General features: G+C 36.5%; 1 long non-coding RNA gene and 1 pseudogene across 1 annotated transcript; one reads left to right on the top strand and one right to left on the bottom strand.

Moving 5' to 3' along the window:
- Positions 1 to 780: 780 nt before the first annotated feature.
- Positions 781 to 2,520, bottom strand: LOC140852538 (uncharacterized). The gene is made up of 2 exons (XR_012135428.1): positions 2,239 to 2,520; positions 781 to 1,912 (listed from the first exon to the last, which is right to left on the bottom strand). It is a non-coding gene; the product is annotated as an uncharacterized lncRNA (long non-coding RNA).
- Positions 2,521 to 7,391: 4,871 nt separating this feature from the next.
- On the top strand, positions 7,392 to 21,109 carry LOC105054380 (1-acyl-sn-glycerol-3-phosphate acyltransferase BAT2, chloroplastic-like; annotated as a pseudogene).
- The last annotated feature ends 377 nt before the right edge of the window (positions 21,110 to 21,486 follow it).

The raw sequence follows: 21,486 nt of genomic DNA, 5'->3' as shown, positions 1-21,486 counted from the left end.
AAAGCGACCGAAGCTTGGCAGCTGCACTGCTCAAGTTCTAACGTCGGCATTTCAAAGCTGGATTCAAAGACAGATAGGTTCTCATGAAGTATAAATTTTGTAATTCCGTAGTGACATTTTGGTAACCTAATCCCTATCAGTGAGCAGATGCCTGATGGGAAATCAGTACCCTTCTTCTCATATTACTTCATATGTATAAATAAGTATTGTAAACTTTTAGCTAAGCTAATATAATGCTACATGAGTTAGGTCTTCCCTAACTCTTTGTATCAGAAAAAACAATAGATGACTTCTTTGCACATTTCACTATAATTTTCTTTTGTGAAGAAAGAAGATAATTAATGTACACACCAGTTCATTACAAGAAGAGTACCTAGAGAAAGGTCTCAAAAAGGCCAAAACGAATGTTAAAATAATATTTGACCATCCAAAATGAATGGACAATAGCCCAATATTTTAACCCGAATTACCTAAGCATTTGGAGTCAGGTAACTCCAAGTAAAGAGTTTCCCTTTCCTTTTCCCAAAAACAAAATCAATACTAGCACTTGATAAAAAAAAATACTCAAAAGCCCCAAAGTCACAGGAGGAATAAAACATCGTAACAATTTTTGTTTTTTCATAGGATTTTACCATCCTTCTTCTGCATGGGACCATCCATTTCTCTAGGGGCAAAGCCATCTCTCTGGAACATTCTCTTTTAAAGAAAAACTCAATCATCTTTGCCGAACTTTGAGATTTGGCAGAAGTTTAGCTTGCTAAGCTCATCAAGGGACTGGTATTTTTTGAATAAAAGGGACTTGTTTTATTGGACGAAAGTAGTTAAAAGGGAGAAATTACAGGAGTTTGAAGATTCTTCTCCAAGGAGACAAGTACAGAGATGATATGATCTACAAGCACTATAAGTGGCCATTCAGAGCATGAATTTAGAGGTACAGGTATGGTATACAGCAAGGGAAACCACCAAGGAAAAGTGCAGATGCTCTCAATCAGCTTTTTTATGCAGCAAGCAAGATGTATGCAGATGAAGGCCTTATATGCAGTTGAAGATTCTTTGAAGCCGAACAGTGAACATTGCTGGAGAGTATCAAGATGAAGATCTTGTCTGAGGTGCCAGGTCGATCCATAGTCTGTCATGACCATCGCAAACCTCGAAGAGCAGAGATGCTCCCAGAATTTACATAATTGTAGAACCTTTTGTAACACTGCAAAGATGGAACAGTTCTTGTTCAGAAAGATACTGGTGTTTCTTTCTTGCCACACCTTCCAAATATAAGCTGCGAAAAGCTGATACGCGGCACGTCTTACTGTGAGTTCAAATTTTGACTTCCTCCAAGCTGTCCAAAGATTGTGTAAGTTAGCAGGCCACCCCATAAGTTTGAGCTGAGATTTAATGGCAGTCCAAATGATACAAGAAGATGATTGATGGAGTACTCCACCCTTGCTCCACAAAGTACACAGCCAGAGAGCTCACTTGCCATCCTTTTCTTGCAAGAATTTCACCTATATAGAGCTCGTTTCACAGTGCAAACCAAACGAAAACCTTTACTTTCTCCAGAATCTGTGCTTTTCGAAACACCAAGAGAAGATTGCATTTGGTGTGAGTTTCCAATATGATGGATCAAGAACCCAAGATGGTTTGACAGAAGCAAGATTTTTTTGCAACACTTCCAGTGGCCTTGTTTGGACCAAAATCAGTGGGCCTCTGAGTTTAATATCCAAGTTAGTGATCTCCAAGACCATTGAGAAGCCACCTAGCATTTCCGATTCAACGGTAGATAGTAAAGCTCAAGGAAGATGGAACAAAGCGGTGCTAGGCCATATCAATTATCCTCCCAAACAAACCATGTCAGTGCTGCGCCTCCAAATGCTTCTGATGCATCTCTGTCGTGAGCGGAACTCTAAGGCTTGACCTGAACAAGAATGTAGACCGAGTATAAGGCAAAAAAAAATTGACTGTATTATAGATTTGTTTCTCTGACCCATGACAAAGTTGTGCTTGGTTCTCTCATACTCAATATAGCCTACATGACTCATCAGATCAGAAACTGCAGAAATTATATTGAGCTGACTTTATTGTCTATATTTGGCAATACAAGAGCCAACTCTAGCCTTTGCCAGCAAAATGAAATGTTGTGAAGCCTATAACAATTTTTAATCTGTCTTGTTTAAATGGCAGAAAGCCAGAAATTAACTTGGGGCAAAAATAAAACTTCATAGTGAGACCTTTCCACATTACCAAGTATATAAAGCTCTTTTTGATCTGCCACAAGATGCCAAGGTCCATATTCTGCTTGCGCTTAGGTGAGCAATGATGAGTCAAGTTGTACAAAAGAGCATATTGGTGCATAAAACTCCTCTGTTGAACAATTTGAGGCATCTCAAAACCACTTTGTTGAACAATTTGAGGCATCTCCTTTTCCTTCATTTAGATTGGCATTCACATAGCTGAACACGGATTGCCATCCAATTTTCCATCTCATGGTTATGGCCAAATGCTTTGTGCAACATCTTCTTCGAGTCTAAAATGACAGTACCATGGGGCATTTAATTCAGACAACCAATGGATGCAGAGGACGTAGGGAGCTGAGGGAGAGACACTACCACACGCTGATATTTTTTTGAAGAGTGGTGGAGAATTAAAGACCATGCCAAGTGGTCCCATTTTACAAGAATCTCATACCCTTTCTCATAGATGGTCTGATGATAAAGAACTGCTTGACATGACAAATTAAGTACAAGAGGTGATATACAAATCAAAGTCTGTAGATGGGAAATCTATGTAAAAAATTATGCTCTCGTCAATTGGGCAGTTGATGTTTCCTTGATTCCTTATCCTACCGATGCAATGGAAAGAAGAATCCGGGGGAAGAAGTAGGGTCCATGACAGCAGACACAAAGGGAAGCACATTCACTATGTTCCAAGCAAAGGTAGGAACTAACCAAATGGTTCTTTAAGTAACAGGGTTTCGAAGAAGCCCCAAGTTAAGGCAGTAGTGTTATTCATCTGAAACCAATTCTTGATATGGTTTCATTCCAGCCTTGGATTGCACGGCCCTATGATACTCTTTTTGTGAGAATAGTGTCTCCTGAGATATCTACTGTTATAAATTATCATGAGATGTTCAGCTAGCTGGATGCTTAACCATCTGCTGAATAAATGACAGCAGATCCTATAAAATCCATGCCAGACAAAAATTTAATGGCTTGTGCATGTGAGAGATTTTGATGTAGAAAATAGAAAGCAAGGTGAGAATTCTGTGTCTTAAAAAAGAAAAAAGAAAGAAAATGAAGTTAGATTCTCTTTCCATTTAAAACCAACCATCCTAATGCATTACATGCAGATACAAGTTGCGCAACTCACAGAAATCTGTTGCATTATCTCAATAATAGGAATTTCCTGCAACCATATATGGTTGGAGAGGAATTGCATTCCTGAATGTCCTATCTATCAACTACTTTTCCCTCTCATTGCCAAGAGAAAAGCAAAAACTATGGCGACCAAAAGTGCAAGTGCATTTGTCACATCTTAATTCTAGTATCGCAATTATATATCAAAAAAAAATTCTTACGTCAAAAAAACGAAAAAATTCTAGCATTGCAATTATATAGCTGGCTTCTTATAGCTGGTAACAGAAAATAAAAGCATTTTTTCTTTCTCCTCCTCCTCCTCCTCCTTATTGTTCTTCTTATATCAACGCCTATAGCAATATATGTGGCCAAGGATGCATGAAAATTTGAAAGCCAATTGGGCTTGACTCTAGCATGTACTGGAAACAAATAAGTCAATATGGAAAATCCCTTTTATAAAAACTATATTTACTTCTTAGTGTATTGAAAAGTGGAAACATATGGCATCACATAAAAAACCATTAAAATTCTTTTATTTAGAAAAAAAAGGTTATGTTGCCGCTGAAATCTGAAACTCAATCTAAAATGTTGGAGCAGTGACGCATCCTCCCGGAAGAGAATCCTGCAAGACAAGTCCTGGCAGAAATTAGCGGAAACCCTCCAATGCTTAAGTCAAAAATCAGAAAAATAGTGAGAAAAAGTGCAGAGAGATTATTCACGCGTGCTTTAGGAGTCTCTTTGAGATTTTTTTGTAGACGAAGGTTGAAGAACTATTTTGGACAAGTTATATAACCGATTTAGGTGCGATATGACGGAATTTTCGATCGAAATTTCCGAAATAAGATGGTTATACCTGCTTTATCTGTTCCGGAACCATCGTGGGCGTCTTTGAATTTTGAAATAGGGACGCTAATAGGATTGGACCAACTTCATTCGTGAAGAATTTAGTGTGGTCCGATAGAGACAGATGTCGAAGGAAAGAAGCAGCTAGAATCATCTGCATTCAGTGAGATAAAACCAGTGAGGATTGAAGTATATCTGCAACTAAAGTCGAAGATCGACCAATTTAGTTGTCTAGTCATCTGCAGATGTTGGATAGAGGTCAAATATTGGTTGTCATGGAGACTGTGATAGGCTTGAGATGGAAGTCAGGATCGGTTGATCCTGAGTGTTATGCTTAGAAGGTTCACCAGGAGTCAAGGATCATCGGAGCCGAAGCAGGGATCAGGAGGTTCCGAGTTATGTACTGAATGACTTCGGATAGCTTTTTTATGGTACAAAAAAAAAAATATTCCTTCAAGATCGAACATTTTCATTTCTGACTATGCTGTGACATCGACCTTCCCTCTGTTAATCTATGTCTTTAGCGTAAGTGACAAATTTCCTCTCAACAGATTATGTTTCTAAGAAAGCAGTCTTGGGATGGAGACAGTCTTCCGACTCAAGTCAGGGATATTGTGAGAGCTGATCGTCGACAGAAATGTATCTTTACAGACTTTATAACTTCATATATCCACCAAAATGAAGGTTACGTTTTATTTGCTTCTGAATGGTCACTTTGAGAAAATTTGGTTTAGTTGGTAAAGTCACCCAGGGTTGGGCATTAGTGACCTAGAAGTTCATCTTGCCTCCACCACGATTCATAATATCTCAATAGGCTCTTGGCTTGTCTTCTTTTAGGAAAAAAAAAAAATAAAGACTCAATTTAGAACACTTTATATAAAATTCTTTTGCACTTAGAGGCCACAAATTAAATTGAATTATTAATTAGACTTAGTCATAGCATAAAATAGCCCACCATACATGCAGCATGACTCTTCTTTTGCATTGTACTTCCATGATACTTCAACATTAGTAAGCCACTAAAATTCACTATTCATATTATCTTTGGGCATATCTATTACATTTGAGAGGAAGCATATATAACAATTAAAAGTAGTTTTTTCCGTTATCATTTAGTTTGGTAAATATATTCTTTTTCCAACTGATTTACTTTTTTTCTATATTTTTAGATGATGAAGAGTTTATGAGTATGTTGAGAACAATGTGTGAGGCTAAGTCCCATATAGAATAATTGGTGAAAGGGAAAATGAATGAAATAAAATGACTGGGATCAAAATCAAGCTTTTAGGTTGAGTTGGATCTCGACATACATATCGGGTCTTTGTACTATCTAATAGGATATAATGTGATGATCCTCTCAACGAGTTTGCACTGTAATAATAGACATTTCTTGCACCATTTCCTCCAATTTATTTTAATATTAATCAATGTACTTTATGAGCCCAAGTAACAGTTTTGGCAATCTATGTTTTTTTCACCCACTAGCTCAAGTAAATCACTTCCAAGCATCATTCCCAGTTATACAAAAATTGGCGAATTGCTATAAATTTTAGATTTTTTGGCACAATGGTAGTACTATTAGAGCTCAGAGAAACTTGGACCAATGTACATTTTCGAGAGAGTTGCCTAAGGTCCGGTCGGTTCAACATTGAAACAAGCATGACACGGACCCAATTTAGTTTTCTTTTAGGTGACAATTTGAGACCTAATCAAACCCTTCGCTAAGTATGTTGGGCCATGCTTGTAAAATTTATTTAGACCCTCCAAGGTCATTCAGGTTGCGTCAATTTCAACATGACCTTACTTGAGCATCATTTTAGTGGTCACACCCCCTCTAACTTTAGGCAAGGGTCAGAATTTTGAATTTTGAGTTATGTTATCCTTAAGATTTGGACCCTGGAAATTGAGTAAAAAAATGTGTATCCGTGAGAAAAAAAAAGTTGTTTACCAATCTAGATATCTCTTTGAGAAAGTCTTTGTAAACCACGTGTGGTGGATCAAATTATATTGGAGCATATAACCATCATTTTTCAACACACATTTAATAGCATATTTAATACTTATAATTTTATTTTTTTATTTAAAATTTTGAATGACAAAAATATTCTTTCTATTTTGAAAAAATTATGATATCCTATGGTCATATTATAATATTCTACAGTCAAATGATAACTTCATGCACACAAGTGGTTATGATTTTTTCACAAGTCATAAAGAGAAAAGGATATTTTCATCATTGAAAAATTTATAAAATTTTTAAATAATAAAAATATCTCTTATATTTTGTGACCAAATTATGAATAGGAAGTCATAATTTGACTATAGGACGTCATAATATGGTCATAGGATGTTATAATTTTTGCAGAAGAGGACAGATATTTTCATCATTCAAAATTTCAAATGAAAAAATAGAAAATATGTTAAAAAATGATGGCTATATGATCCAATCAAATAGGATGGTGTATTTTTTGTACACTGTATATAGTGTACAAAGAATTACTCTCTTTCTTTTGTTATGAGGTGGGACTTCCTTTTCTTGGATGGGATAGGGTATCCAGCCCAAATGTAGCTGGGACTAGGCCAAGTCAGATCCAGATTTAGATCCAAAGAAGGATAAAAAAAAAGAGCCCATTACCCAAATAATATTAAAAAAATTACAAAAATAATATATATTTTAACTTATTTACAAAATTAATACAAAACCATAAAACATCATTTGGATTGGCATTTTCTTGATAGAAAACGTCATTTGAAATGGTGATTCTTTAGTCCACGTCACCTCCCCCATCCCTCGTAGACCTTCGAATGCTAAAAAATGCCATTTCAAATAGCATTTTTGAAGATGCCATTGCAAATGGTGTTTTCAATCCTCAACCTCTCCATAGGAAAAAAAATGAAGTCAGCCACAGAAAAAAAAAAGACAACACAAGAAAAAAAAGAAAAAAGATAGAAAATAGAAAAAAAACCATCCCATCAGGACACAGAAAAAAATAAAAAAAATTTAAAAAAAATTAAAAAAAAGAGAAGCGCCATATGAAATGACGTTTTTGAAAACGCCATTCACCATGGCATTTTCAAAAATATCATTTCCACCCTCCGTTTCTCATATATATATAAAAAAAATCATAAAAAAAAAATCATATCTCTTCCTTCTCTCTAGCAGCGACTTCCCTCTCTCCGACGACTTCCTCCTCTCCGATGGTGATTGATCTCTCCTCCTCCTCCTCCTCCTCCATGCTGGTAAACTCCTCTTCCCCTTCTTCTCTCTTCCTCCTCTTCTCTCCTTCTTCTCTCCCTCTCCCTCTTCTCTCCCTCTGCCACTGCCAGCGGCAGCCACCCCGAACACCCCCAGCCACCCCCACCCTCCCGGCCCAGGCAGCTCCACCCCCTTTTGGCTCGGGGCGGCGGCCACACCCACCCCCCTTGGCCCCTGCTGCCCTTTGGCTCTACGGCAGCCCCACCCCCGACGATGACTGCCATCCCCACCCGCCTCCCCTCACTCCTCGGTGGCAGCCCCGCCCCTCAACGGCGACCGCCCCCGTCCCCACTCGCCTCCCCTCTGTCCCTGACGGTAGTGGCCCGATGGCAGACCTATCCCCCGACAGCCCTGTCCCCCGATGGCGGCCGCGCTCCCTCCCCACCTGCCTCCCCTCACCCCCACTGGCGACAGTGGGCTAGCAGCAACCTCGCCCCTTAACAGCGACCGCCACCCCTCCCCTCCTGCCTCCCCTCACTCCCTCTGGCCAGCGGTAGCCCCACCCCCGGCACCCGCCCCCATCTCCACCCGCCTCCCTCACCCCCCTAGTAGTGGCAGCGGCTGCCCCCTTGCCCCCCTCCTCTGACGGTCCCTCTCCCGTCATGGGACCCCTCCCCTCCCACCCCTCGTGCTTCCGTCCAGAGCCTTCAACCAACCCCCATCCCACCACTACCATATTTTTTATTTTTTTTAATTTTTTTATTTGAGTTAAACTCAATTTGATTAATATTGTTGATTAATTTAAGAATTTTAAATATTCTACGGCATTCGGCATCCGACATCCATAGACCCGTCAGTTGAGTAATGTAGAATATTCTACGGCATCTGTAAACAGAAATATATGATTAAATTATAAATTTTTTTTTTATTGAGGTTAGATCAAAATTACCATATAAGTTCAATGTTTTGAAAAATGTACACCTACATATCTAACATCTACGAAAAATCTACACGTTAACCCCTTAAGATGGGGATTAAATTATAGGTTTTTCATAAATATTAGGTTGTAGGTGTATATTTTTTCAAAATACTTGACTTAAGTATAATCTCAACCTAAATTCAAAAAAAAATTTGTAACTTAATTATATATTTTTGTATGGATACCATAAAATATATATATTGATCAATTGATTGTCCAGTTTGGACAGTTTAAAAATTATATTTAATTTTATAAATAATTACAGTAATCAAATGATATGCAGAAGATTCGAAAAAAATTTTGGACAGTATTTTTCTTTAGTTCTTCTCACACATTTTTAGCCGTGTGGTGAGAACTAAAGAGAAATACTGTCGAAATTTTTTTCTGTCCCTATTGTGTATCATTTGATTATTGTGATTAACTTATAGAATTGATGTAATTTCTGAATGGGATAGGATATATCTTTGCCTATAAGATACATATTTATCAAGTTATTTGAAATGATAAAATAATTATTAATATGAAATTTTTTATTTTGATATTGTCATAGATTTTTGTGAGAAAATGGATACTATTTGGGTTCATCTACTATTGTATTATGATGGTATAATACAGAATGACGAAGCTGGCGTGCAGTACAGTCACTCTGCAAACCGGATGATTAGGATATTTTCGTCATTATCACGTCAAGAATTATTGGACCATTTATACAGTAGTATTCTTGTAGACAAAGAAAAATATGAACTCAAATTGAAATGGAGACCTTCTAATCTGTTGGGGGGTAGTTAATGTAGAGTAAGTATATCCTAATACCAATTGATGATGATGAAGATATCCAAGAAATATTGACATTTCTTTTGAAATATTCAGAATATCGATTTTTAAAATTATATATTGAAAAAGAAGATGTACCGAGTTTTGGGTACTATAGTCAGCTTTTAACCCAAGAAGGCAATATTCCTGAGCCTTCTTCTCCTTTAGTAACTTCGATGGTGCAAACGGATAGTGTTGAGATCATATTTGTAGAACAATATTCTACTACTGTTGGTCCTAATTATCCAATTATTCAAAATCCTATGGTGACTTCTCCTGTGATATCTTCTGCTATGGTGACTTCTCCTATGGTGAAAGTAGTGGTAAGTGCAGGATACGAGACTCATATAGGGGATGATGATTGGGTAGATGGTGGAATAAATTCTGATAATCTAAGTTTTGAGTCAGATAAAAGTGAGGATGAAGACTATTGAATGGATGAGGACAATAGCGATGATGATGATGAAGATAAAGATGGTGATGAAGATGATATCAATGTGAGAGAATCTCAATCTCGTTTGCACGAACCTTCATAATTTTTTAACAATATAAATTTAGATAATGGTGGTTGTATTAGCACTGGTCGAAGATTGAATTCTGACTATCAATTTTGGGACTCCTCGATGACTGAATTTTCGAAAGATCTAATATTTGAAAGTAAAAATTATCTAAAGTGAGCTGTTGATCTTTATCACATTATGAAGCATCGGACATACAATGTGATGCAGTCACATTCGAAGTTGTGATCCGTATGATGTGCATCATCAAGTAATGTACAAAATTATAAATGGAGGCTTCGTACTGCATTGTTGAAAAAGTATGGATATTTTCAAATGACAAAATATGAGGGTCCTCATACTTGTTTGTTTACGAGGTTGAGTCGAGATCACAAACATATCAGTGGAAGGATGATTGACATACTAGTCCAACATATTATTGAGAAGGATCCTAGTGTTAGAGTTGAAGCTATTGTGGCAACCGTTAATGATCAATTTTAGTACACAGTATCTTACAGGAAAGCATGGTGTGGAAAGCAAAAGGTATTGATTGATATTATAGAGAATGAGAGCCGTCTTATGCAAAATTACTTTATTATATGGCTGCACTCCAACATGCAAACTCCGATACTGTTATTTCATGAGATTTTTTTCAAACTATAAATTTCGATGTTTGAATTTTAAATTATATTTTTTGGACTTTCAAACCATCCATCCAAGATTTTAGACACTGCCATCCTGTAATTAGCATTGATGGCATGCACTTGTATGAAAAGTTTAAAGGTAAGATATTAATTGCAACAAAAATTAATGCAGAGAATAAAATTTTTTTCTTAGCATATGCAATTGTGGATGAAGAGACGACTGCCAGTTAGAGTTGGTTTCTTTTTCAGCTCAGAACACATATCGTCAAAGACAGAAATGGAGTATGCTTAATTTCTGACAGACATCTAGGTATATTAAATACCATTGCAGATGAATCTATTGGATGGAGTCCACCATGTGCCTATCATCGATACTGCTTATGACATATCTGCAGTAATTTCAACACTCATTTTAAAAATGTGCAGGTTAAAAGAGCAGTATGGCAAGCAAAAAGCACTCATCAAGTTCGTAATTTCAATTTTATCATTGGTAGGATCAAAACAGTGAACGAAGAGGCTTAGAGTTAGTTGTCTGAGTTAAAAAAAGAGAAGTGGACATTGGCACATGATGATGGTCTGTGCTATAGTGTGTTAACTACAAATTTATCGAAGATTTTTAACAATGTTTTACGGAGAGCTAGGAATGTGTCAATTACAGCTTGTGTTCAAATGATATTTTACCATCTTATGAAATACTTTAATACGAGACATGCCCAAGCCTTAAGATATATACAGGAGAATCCAAATAATCTTTTTACTCCTTATGTTGCTATTAAGATTGCTGAAGATCAAGTTAAAGCCAATCAGCATCGAGTAATGACGTTCAATCTTCAAAGAGGCATACATGAAGTGCTGACGAGGAGAGCAAGTGCAGGGTTACGAGGTGGAGAAAATTCACATACTGTTACTTTAAGTGAAAAAAATATTCTTATAGAAAGTGGAGCATGTATAAATATCCATGTTCACACGTTTTAGCTGTATGCTAAGAAATTACAATACATTTTAGTAGATTTATGGATGATGCATATACAATTACAACATATATGAATGCTTAGAGTGGTGAGCTTAATCTATTATCACATGAAGATTATTGGATAAATACAGGTATGTTCAAATATATTTCTAATCATCATCATTTGAGATCCAAGCAGAAAAGCAGATCAAAGTCAATAAGATTGCGAAATGAGATGGATAATAGGTAAATAAGAAGCAAGAATCATTGTGGTATTTGTAAGGAACAAGGTCACGATCGCCGTCGCTGTCCTAGGATACTTTAATACACTTCAACTTCAAGCAGTGGAAGAAATTAAAGGCTGCGGAGATATATTTTCAATATTATTTTATATCATTTTTTGGGATTGTATTTTAAATATTGCTTTATATCCAGAAATATATTATGTAACAATGTTGTATTACCAGACATTTACTAGTAATGAAATAGTCACATCATCGTTTTCATATATTGAAAATTATATTTCTTATGCTCTAATACACTTGGAATATATATCATTATTTTAGATATATTTATGGCGTACAATCCACGACATCAAGGCCCTACAATATTAGCATGTTAGGCGCCTAACCTGGATTGTAGGCACCTACAATATTTTAGATATATTAGCATGTTAGGCGCCTAACATAGATTGTAGGCGTCTACAATCCAGATGTAGGCACCTAACACGCTGATATATCTAAAATATTGTAGGCTACATCTAGATCGTAGGCGCCTACGATCCAAAAATATCTAATTTTTTTTATTTTTTAAATAAAATATCATTATCCATATTTAATTAAAAAAATTAAAAAAAATTAGGCACCTGGATTGTAGGCACCTACAATCTAGATGTAGGTGCCTACATCTGGATTGTAAGTGCCTACAATCTAGAAACATCTAATTTTTTTATTTTTAAATAAAATATTATTATATATATTTAATTAAAAAAAATTAAAAAAAATTAGGTGCCTAACTTGGATTGTAGGTGCCTACAATCCAAATGTAGGCGCCTACATCTGGATTATAGGCACTTACAATCCAGAAACACCTTTTTTTTTTTTAATAAAATATTATTTTTTATATTTAATTAAAAAAATTAAAAAAAAATTAGGCACCTAACTTGGATTGTAGGCGCCTACAATCCAGATGTAGGCAACTACATCTGGATTGTAGGCGCCTACAATCCAAAAACACCTAATTTTTTTTATTTTTTTAAATAAAATATTATTATTTTATATTTAATTTTAAAAATTAAAAAAAATTAGGCGCCTAACTTGGATTGTAGGCGCCTACAATCCAGATATAGGCACCTACATCTAGATTATAGGTGCCTACAATTTAGAAACACCTAATTTTTTATTTTTAAATAAAATACCATTGTCCATATTTAATTAAAAAAATTAAAAAAAATAGGCTCCTAACCTGGATTGTAGGCGCCTACAATCCAGATGTAGGCGCCTACATCTGGATTGTAGAAGCCTACAATTCAGAAACATCTAATTTTTTTATTTTTTAAATAAAATATCATTATTCATATTTAATTAAAAAAATTAAAAAAAATTAGGTGTCTAACCTGGATTGTAGGCCTACAATCCAGATGTAGGCACCTACATCTGCTTAGCCGCCTATTTTTTTTAGGCGCCTACAATCCAAATGTAGGCACCTACATGGGTGCTTAATTTTTTTTGGATTTTTGTCAAAATTGGATTGTAGGCGCCTACAATCCATGGTTAGGAGGCGCCTATAATCAGATGTAGGCACCTACATCTGGTTAGTCCTGTTGGGTCATGGGTCGGTCAGATCACAGGAATTTTAGGTCAATTCACAGTATCCAGGTGCTTTAGGTCAGGTCACACAGTGCTTTAGGTCAGGTCAGGTCATACTGAACTTTAGGTTAGATTAGATTACAGTGTTCTGTCCACATTAGTGCACATCACAAGATTGGTTGGCTGTTAGCGACCTCTGATTTAGGGTTTAAGGTTTAAGATTTAGGGTTTGGGTTTAGGGTTTAGGGTTTGGGTTTAAGGTTTAGGGTTTACTGGTCAACATCCATACACATCCATGATGATGATGACGGCTTGGAGATCATCTCCAGATTGATCATCAAACTACGACCTCCGATGAGAGCTGGGAGGATCCTATCGGTTCGAATCGGAGGATGATCAGAGGATGAGAATTGGGAAGATCTGGATTCTACTAGAGGACGATCGAATCCGATGAGAGCTGGGAAGATCGGATCCGATTGGAAGATAAGAGCTGGGAGGATCCGAAGATGACCAGATCTGACTAGAGGATGAGAGCTGGGAGGATCGATCGATTGGATTCGATCAGAGGATGAGAGCTGGGAGGACCCAGATCCATCGGATGAGAGCTGGTAGGATCCGACTGGAGGATGATCGGATCCAATCGGAGGATAAGAGCTAGGAGGATTCGATCGTTTCTAGCGGAGAATAAGAACTGGAGGATCTGATCAAAGGACGATCGAGTATGATGAGAGCTGGGAGGATCTGGATCTGATTAGAAGATGAGAACTAGCAGAATTAAACTGGAGGACGACCGGTTCCGATCGAAGGTAGATTATTTTCGTAATTTATTTTAAAATTATCTTCATAAATTATTTTAAAATTAATAATAAATCAGTAAAAAAATTAAATTTAACCAGATGGTGGTGGATTATTTTTTTTAAAATTAATTTAAAAATATCATTTTTAATGATGCTTTCTATTTTTTCTATCAAGATGACGTGTATCGAAGTGCCATGGAGGTGGAGACGTATAGCGAAAAAATGCCATTCCAAATGGCATTTTCTATCCAATAAACGTCATTCCAAATGACGTTTCATGATTTTGTATTATCTCTATAAATAAGTTGAAAGATGCGTTATTTTTGTAAAAATTTTTATTGTTAATATTATTTGGGTAAAGAATTCTTAAAAAAAAAAAAAGCATACTATTAATTAAATACTAAGAAATAATAGTTTCATGGGCACAGGTAGTATTGTAGAAGAGATTAAATGAAAAGCTAGCGTTGTCCTCTGATCTCTTTGTCATCAATTCCCGTCTTTCCCGCTTGTCTAATGGAAACCCTTGCCCGGCTCCAACCCTGCTCCCCTCTCGCCTTCGCACCCACCCTTCGTCAAGAATCCTGCCGTCTTTCGTTGGTCAGAGCATTTCTTTCTTTTTCTTCGATTGATTGAATAATTTTTTTAAAAAAAATTCCAACCATATTTCTTGTCTGAACATTTTGTTTTCTCCAGGTAACCAATTCGGCCAGAAGCTCCGGTTTCATGGCACCAACGTCACGAGTCCTTTCAAGAAACAGCATATGATTCACAATCGTGAGATCAAGAGATTGCCTCCACTGCGGGCTTGACCGATGATTCCGCGTACTCGATAACAGGTTCTTCCAAGAAGCACATTGATAAGAATCTTGGTTTCTTGAATTGTTTTGGCTTGTAGAATCTTTGCCAATTTTGATGGTGACTACTGGATAATATATAGCAGCATTGCCGTTTGGTGACGCAAATGGGATCACCACAGTGATCTAAGATCACCAGTGATCTGAATCTTGTGGTGATCTGATCATCGATGATCCAGATTGTGGCATTTGGTGGGCCATGGTCCAATGATTAAAGATCTTCGGATTTCCATGAGTAACCTATTTGGTATTCTATAAGAATCCAAGATCACTGATTATATAATACCAAAACTATCCATAATATATTCCATAAAATTATATTTATTAATTATATATAATATATTACAAATAAAATATCACTATATTTACTAATATATTAACAATTAATAGATTCTATAAAAATATATTTATTAGTCCTGTAATAAAATATAAATATGAAGTACAATAAGATATTTTTACTCTAATATAAAATTATCATTGAATCATAATACGACAATAATATGATTAATCATATGTATAATGTAATATATATCATAAATATAATATATAGTATCAAATATAATGTAATATCATATATACAACGTTGATATAATATATTAATGGCATAATGATACATTAACTTTTTTGCTAGACTAAAGGATATTTTTGTCTTTATATTTCAGCCTAAAATCACTGTTTAGGAGTGATTTTAGATTCCCAACCTCGAGGATGAGTATTTCGTCATTAGGTTCGGGGGTGATTTGAAAAGTGGAGGTGATTTGAAATCACTGCCATATGGGATCATCATGGTGCAGTCAAATACGGTGATCTCATCACCTCCACACACATCATCCTTGACTTTGGATGGATCACCCTATACCAAAAGCCCCTTATGGGTTTTTATATCAAAGAAGAAGAAATAGAAGATCGATTTATCAAATTTCTATGACATCTATTATCTTTAATAACCATCAAGCAGCTAGGTTAGCACAAATAGGTTTATAAAAGAAAGGGGAAGAAAAATAAAGCCAACATTTTGAAACTTGATCAGTCCTTAAAAAAAAAAAAAAATCTCCATGGCAGCTACTTGATGGCAATCTGCTTTTTTATACAATGAAACATAAATAAAAAAAAAATTAAACTTATTTCTTGAACATTCGTAACATTGTTTTTCTAATATTTATTGGTGGCTACTTGATACTATTGAAATTTCTATAACAATCAGAATTCCTACTAGGTTTGAGAACCGGTGCAGTTTGCTGTTACTCCGTGACTGTCATGATTGTTATAAGGACATGTATGGACATGTGTTTATCCCCATATCAGTTATGCATGAGGAATATCTAGGACACTCATACAAGATTAAGGAACCGAACTAACATCTTTCGCGTATCTTCTTTGGATGAGATTTTGGGTTGCTTCAAATGGTATTAGATCGAACCCAACTAATGATCCATATGGACTAGGGGCTATTGCAACATGAGCCTATTGTGGCTGCTATGGGATTATGGTACTTGTGATTGAATTTGAATAGATTTGAAGTCTTAGCCTAGTAAGGATGCTAAGGCTTAAGCAGGGGGAGTATGTGAGGATCTATGTAGGCATGTGTATAATTTTATGTTGGTTATACACTAGGGTGATATTGGATACTTATATGTGGCAAAAGAATCCAAATAACACCTTTGACTAACTTTTTTCAGTGAAGTCTGGGGTTGTTAAAAAAGAATTTATATGAGGATTCACACAAGCATGTGTTTAGTACGTCATTGGTTATGCGCTAGAGATATTTTGGATGCTTATATAGAGTTAAGAAATCTAAATCACACCTTTCAGATAGTCTTTTTGGGTAAGATCTTGGATTGCTGTAAATAGTATCAGATTAAACCCACTCATGGACCATATTGACTAGAGGCCATTGTCACACAAACCCATTAGAACTAACCATGGGATCATGGTGCTTGTAATTGTATTTGAATGAATTTGGACACTTGGCTTGGTGAGAGCGCAAGTGCTTAAATGGGAAGAATATGTGAGAATTTGTACAGGCATGTGTTTACTCCCATAGGTTATGCTCTAAAATGATCTTAGATATTTATACAATTCTAAGAAACCTAAATAACACTTTCCAACAAGCCTTTTTAAATGAGGTCCTGACTGTTACATTGCAATCTTTCTGTTAGTGGCAATGGCGATGCCGCACCCATACATTCTTTTGTTTGATCGGCATCTTTGGAGAGCTTATCACTTGATTGCTAAGATATGGACAACCTTGACCATCACTCCATCTTATAAGTTTGAGTTTGACAAGATGGAAATCTTGCCCCTTAGAACACTCCAATGGTGCATATCTTCAACCACCAGAGCTTCTTGCACATTTACACCCCTCTCTCTTGGGTGGTGCTTCAAGTTCATAAGGCAAGAGAAGCATTTTTCTGTTTCCAATCACTGGTGAGCAATTCTCCTTATGGGTGTCTTTCCTTTTAGCCAGACAAACAGGAGTCAGTTGGTACTGGTTCTTCTTCATTTTTTTTCTTTCCTTTTAATATTTGACATGCACCATGAAGTAGTTGTTGATTTTGTTCTGTGATTGCAATCATAGAAAATCTTACTCCACATCTATTATACTTGCTGTACAATGCATATTGCCAGGAGGCATGGGACCATTAGTTTCTTAAATTTATCATTATGTCAGCCATCTATAAATAGTACCACTGCACTGAAAACATATATGTTCGGACTGTATTATCTTGATTCTGTTGCAGTCATCAATCCAGAGATTATCCATTTATTGGATGCCCCAGATTGGCCTTCATGTTTATCGAATTGTAAAGAGTGAGGAATGTGTTGTCTAATTGAAAGTTGTTCTAGTCCTCATTTCATCTAAATTTGGAAGTTATAAGACGATAATTAGTGGATGAGTGTTCTATACCCTTGTAAGGACCCGGTTGTTAACCACCCAAAACATTTTTACATTTGTTCGCATGATTTTTAAAGTAGAAAAAAAATTTTAAAAAAATTCTAAACCTCACATGCTAGGCACGTGAGGTGAAAGAAGTAGAGAGGCTGACTCCCGATGGAGTCCGCCTCGTCTTCCCGACTTTGATAGGGATCAGGAGTCTAGAGTTCATCGGAGCTCTAGCCTTCAGCTATAAAGCGCCCTCCCCACTTCCTCTAGGCATCTTGCCCCTCATCCATGATCCATTGCCGCTGGAGCTTCGGATCCATCTAGTTTGTTTTTCTGTGGATGGTTCTTAAGGATTCACTGCCAATTGATTGCCAGAATGAGGTAACCCACCCCCAACCTCTCTTCCACGCCTATCTCCGGGTCATTTGGCCACCGTTGATGGCCCAATTACCATCGACGAGTTGCCGGAATTAATGAAAATCCGATGCCTTATATGGAGTTCTCTTTCCCCTATTTTTTTCTTTTTCCTCTATCGAGCCGGCCGCCACCGTTGGATGATGCCGTGCTCAAGTTGTTGAAGGCCAAAGTTGTCGGAGTCCCTTGCTGATGTGGGTCACTGCCATGGGTTGTGGCTGACCGAGAGTTTTTTCTTTTTTCCGTTCTTTCTTCTTTTCTTCTTCTATCGAGTTGGCCGTCGTCACTGGACTTGGCTGTGCTCAAGCTACCGAGGGCTGGAGCCACCAGGGGTCACCACCTCTGTCTGTCTTGGGCTTCCTCCATTGAGATCATACCCCACCCTTCCCTTGTTTGTCAAAAAAAAAAGGAAGAAGAAAACGAGAGGAAAAGAGAGGAGAAAGGAAAAAATCAACAAATAAATAAATTTCTTCCCTTTTTTCTTTCTTCTTCTTCACTTTTTCTCTCTCTAATTTGTTGATAGCCTAGGACCAATGGAGGGTCCAGGTACATGATAGGTTTGGGTCGACGCTAGGAGGTGTTTTAGATTGGGTTATGAGATCTGAGGTCTTGGGCTAATGTCATGCAACCATGTATCTTGGTTTTTCTGTAATTTTCCACCAGAGATTCTTGATGTTTCAATTGATTTGATGGTGAGGATTGGCTCTATAGGTGAGCAATTATTGGGACAAGATGACGTTAAGTCGAATACTTTGCCCCCAAGTTCATAGACCGAGGAGCAGGTCAAGGTTCGCGGTAATTGGATATGTCATCAGTAGAGGTAAGGGTTCATTCACACAATCATCTACATGATTATGAAAAATTTTGTTTAAAACTATACCTGTATAATTGTGTTATATATATGTATACCAGCTCATATATCATGCGTTGATGGATTGGTATTGTATGATTCATGATTAATTTGTGCTTTATAATTGTTGAGTTAGGAAAACATAATTTAACATAATTGATAGGGTGTATGTGGCATCTAGATTGGTCAGTCATGCAAGAAACATGGCGTGTATACTAGACCAGTCTTGGGCTAAGGTGTAGTATTGTTTTTGGCCTACCACGGGCTGGTGTATGACTATAACTAATCTAATGCCAAAAAATAAATTATGACTTTAATAATATAAATGGGGTATGGGCGGTGTTTGGACTGATTGGCGATGCAAGAAACGTGATATGTGTGCTGGGTGGTCAGCCTTAGGCTAGGGTACAGCGTTATGTTTGGCCTACCAAAGATTGAAGCATAGTTGTAATTAGTCCAATGCTAGAAAGACAAACATAATTTTGCATAGTTATTAGAGAGGAAGAAAAGGGAGCATGTGGACTACTCTGTCATATGGTGTATCAGTTATGGGCTAAAATGTGATTTATGGTTGCTGACCATTGGTGGAAGCATGGTGTGTGTTTGGTCTGTCATGAGCTGGAGCATGGTTGTGACTAGTCCAGTACTAAAATTAAATCAAGATGATTAATCATATCTAATTGAATGATATCTGAACTAGTCGGTATGTATGAAATGTAGTATTTATGATATTAACTGTGGCTGAGATGTAGTTGCTGGTCATGGGCGGAAACGTGGGTGTATATTTGGCCTACCACAGGCTGGAGCATGAGTGGATTTAATCCAGTGCCGGAGTGATAATGTGGTCATGATCCAACTATAGTAATTAGATGATAAAAAAAGAATAATTTCATTGGAATATTGTTGAATCAAATTGTTGCTTGCATGATATATAAGTAACATGTATCTCGAGATTTTTGTATGGTGCTATGTTTGCAACTGAGTAGCTATACAATTAGACCTGATGTGTATGTTGGCATGACTTATATATGTATGTTTTATAGCATATATATTGTTATATTGAACATTATTCAAATTATTGATATATGAATCTGACTATTTTCTTATCGGCTAAATATTATCGTAAAGATATTTTATATTTATGCTGGTTTGAGTGTGGGGGATTCTTATTGGATTGTAAAGCTCACAACCATCCTTTCCTTTTTCAAAGTTATAGGATACATAGTTTCGGATGGGCTTGATCTAGAGTTTGAGCGATGGAGTCATCTTATAGGCCTTGCATTATATTTAGGGCATTGCTTTAGGGTTCATGTGGCCATGTCACGTGGTCAATCCAGGTGTTAGGTTCGGGGTGTAACAACATTGATGTCCAGTTCTTTATTTTTTGTTCCTTGAATACATGATATGTGACCTTTTTCTTTAATTAATTTATTGATTATTTAGAATAGGGTTGCCTCAATATTGCATGGATTTGGTCAAGAAAGGGGCATCTGTATGTTTCTTTCTAGAGGGAACTCAAAGTAAGGATGGAAAAGTAGGTTCCTTCAAGGTGAGTTCTTCAGCAGATAAACTAAATACAATTACATATAGTGGAATGTAACTTTACCTACATATTATTTTTGAAGCAAATTGAGATAGGAAATTTCATTTATGATCATGTAGAAAGGTGCATTTATTATTGCTGCAAAGATGCGTTCCTTTTGTGCCAATTACCCTTTTGGGAACTGGCAAGCTTATGCCTGCAGGAATGGAGGCTGTACTGACTCCAGGTTCAGTGAAAGTTGTTGTTCACTGGCCTATAGAAGGAAATGATGCAGACATGTGATGCAGTGAATTAGGAATATCATAGCTACTTGCTGCTAATGGCTATGGAGTTCATGTAATGCATAAAGTCGCCTGCTGTTAAACTTATGACTCTCATTATGAGGTCTGCATTTTTTGGGAAAAGACTCATGAGTCATGAGTTATAAGGTACTTCTGTCCTTTCCTAATTAGTTTTTATTAAGAAGTTAGATGATGCAAATGGTTCAGAACATATGAGAATAGAAAATAATTGTTCTTTATATTTGTGAAGCTAATACCGTAAAGATGGATACTTGCAGCCCTTCTTTTGTCACTATGCTACTTATACCTTTTAACATATTCAATGGTCAAACTATTATGTAGTTCATTATTAGGTGCAGCCCCCTTGAATTTTTTCTTCTAATGGGATGCTGTCTTTAATGTCTAAAGTTGCAACAAGCAAAAATGCTTCCTTATAAAATCACAAGTTGCAAGTGGTTTTTTTATATGTGATAGGATTTCCTTTGTGCAGTGCTTTTCTTCAGAACCATGTATGTATTTTTCGAAAGTTTAACTTTGAAAGATCTTGTTTATGCCCAAAAGAATCATCTTAATAACTTAAGGTCTTTAAATTTTGGTGATTATAAGAAATTGAATAGATTGATGTTGTTTTGCTTGGGTTAATTGGAAGGAAGTGTGCACATATGTATTCCTTTATACAAGGATATTTAGTTTCTGATCCTTTAAAACATCTACCAGGCAATGTATATACCATTGGAGTTGGAGACCTTAAATGTAAAAAATGCTGAGAATATTTTTTTCC

This window comes from Elaeis guineensis, chromosome 11, assembly GCF_000442705.2.
Source record: "Elaeis guineensis isolate ETL-2024a chromosome 11, EG11, whole genome shotgun sequence".
NCBI lineage: Eukaryota > Viridiplantae > Streptophyta > Magnoliopsida > Arecales > Arecaceae > Elaeis > Elaeis guineensis.
This window is presented reverse-complemented; position numbering and strand designations above follow the sequence as displayed.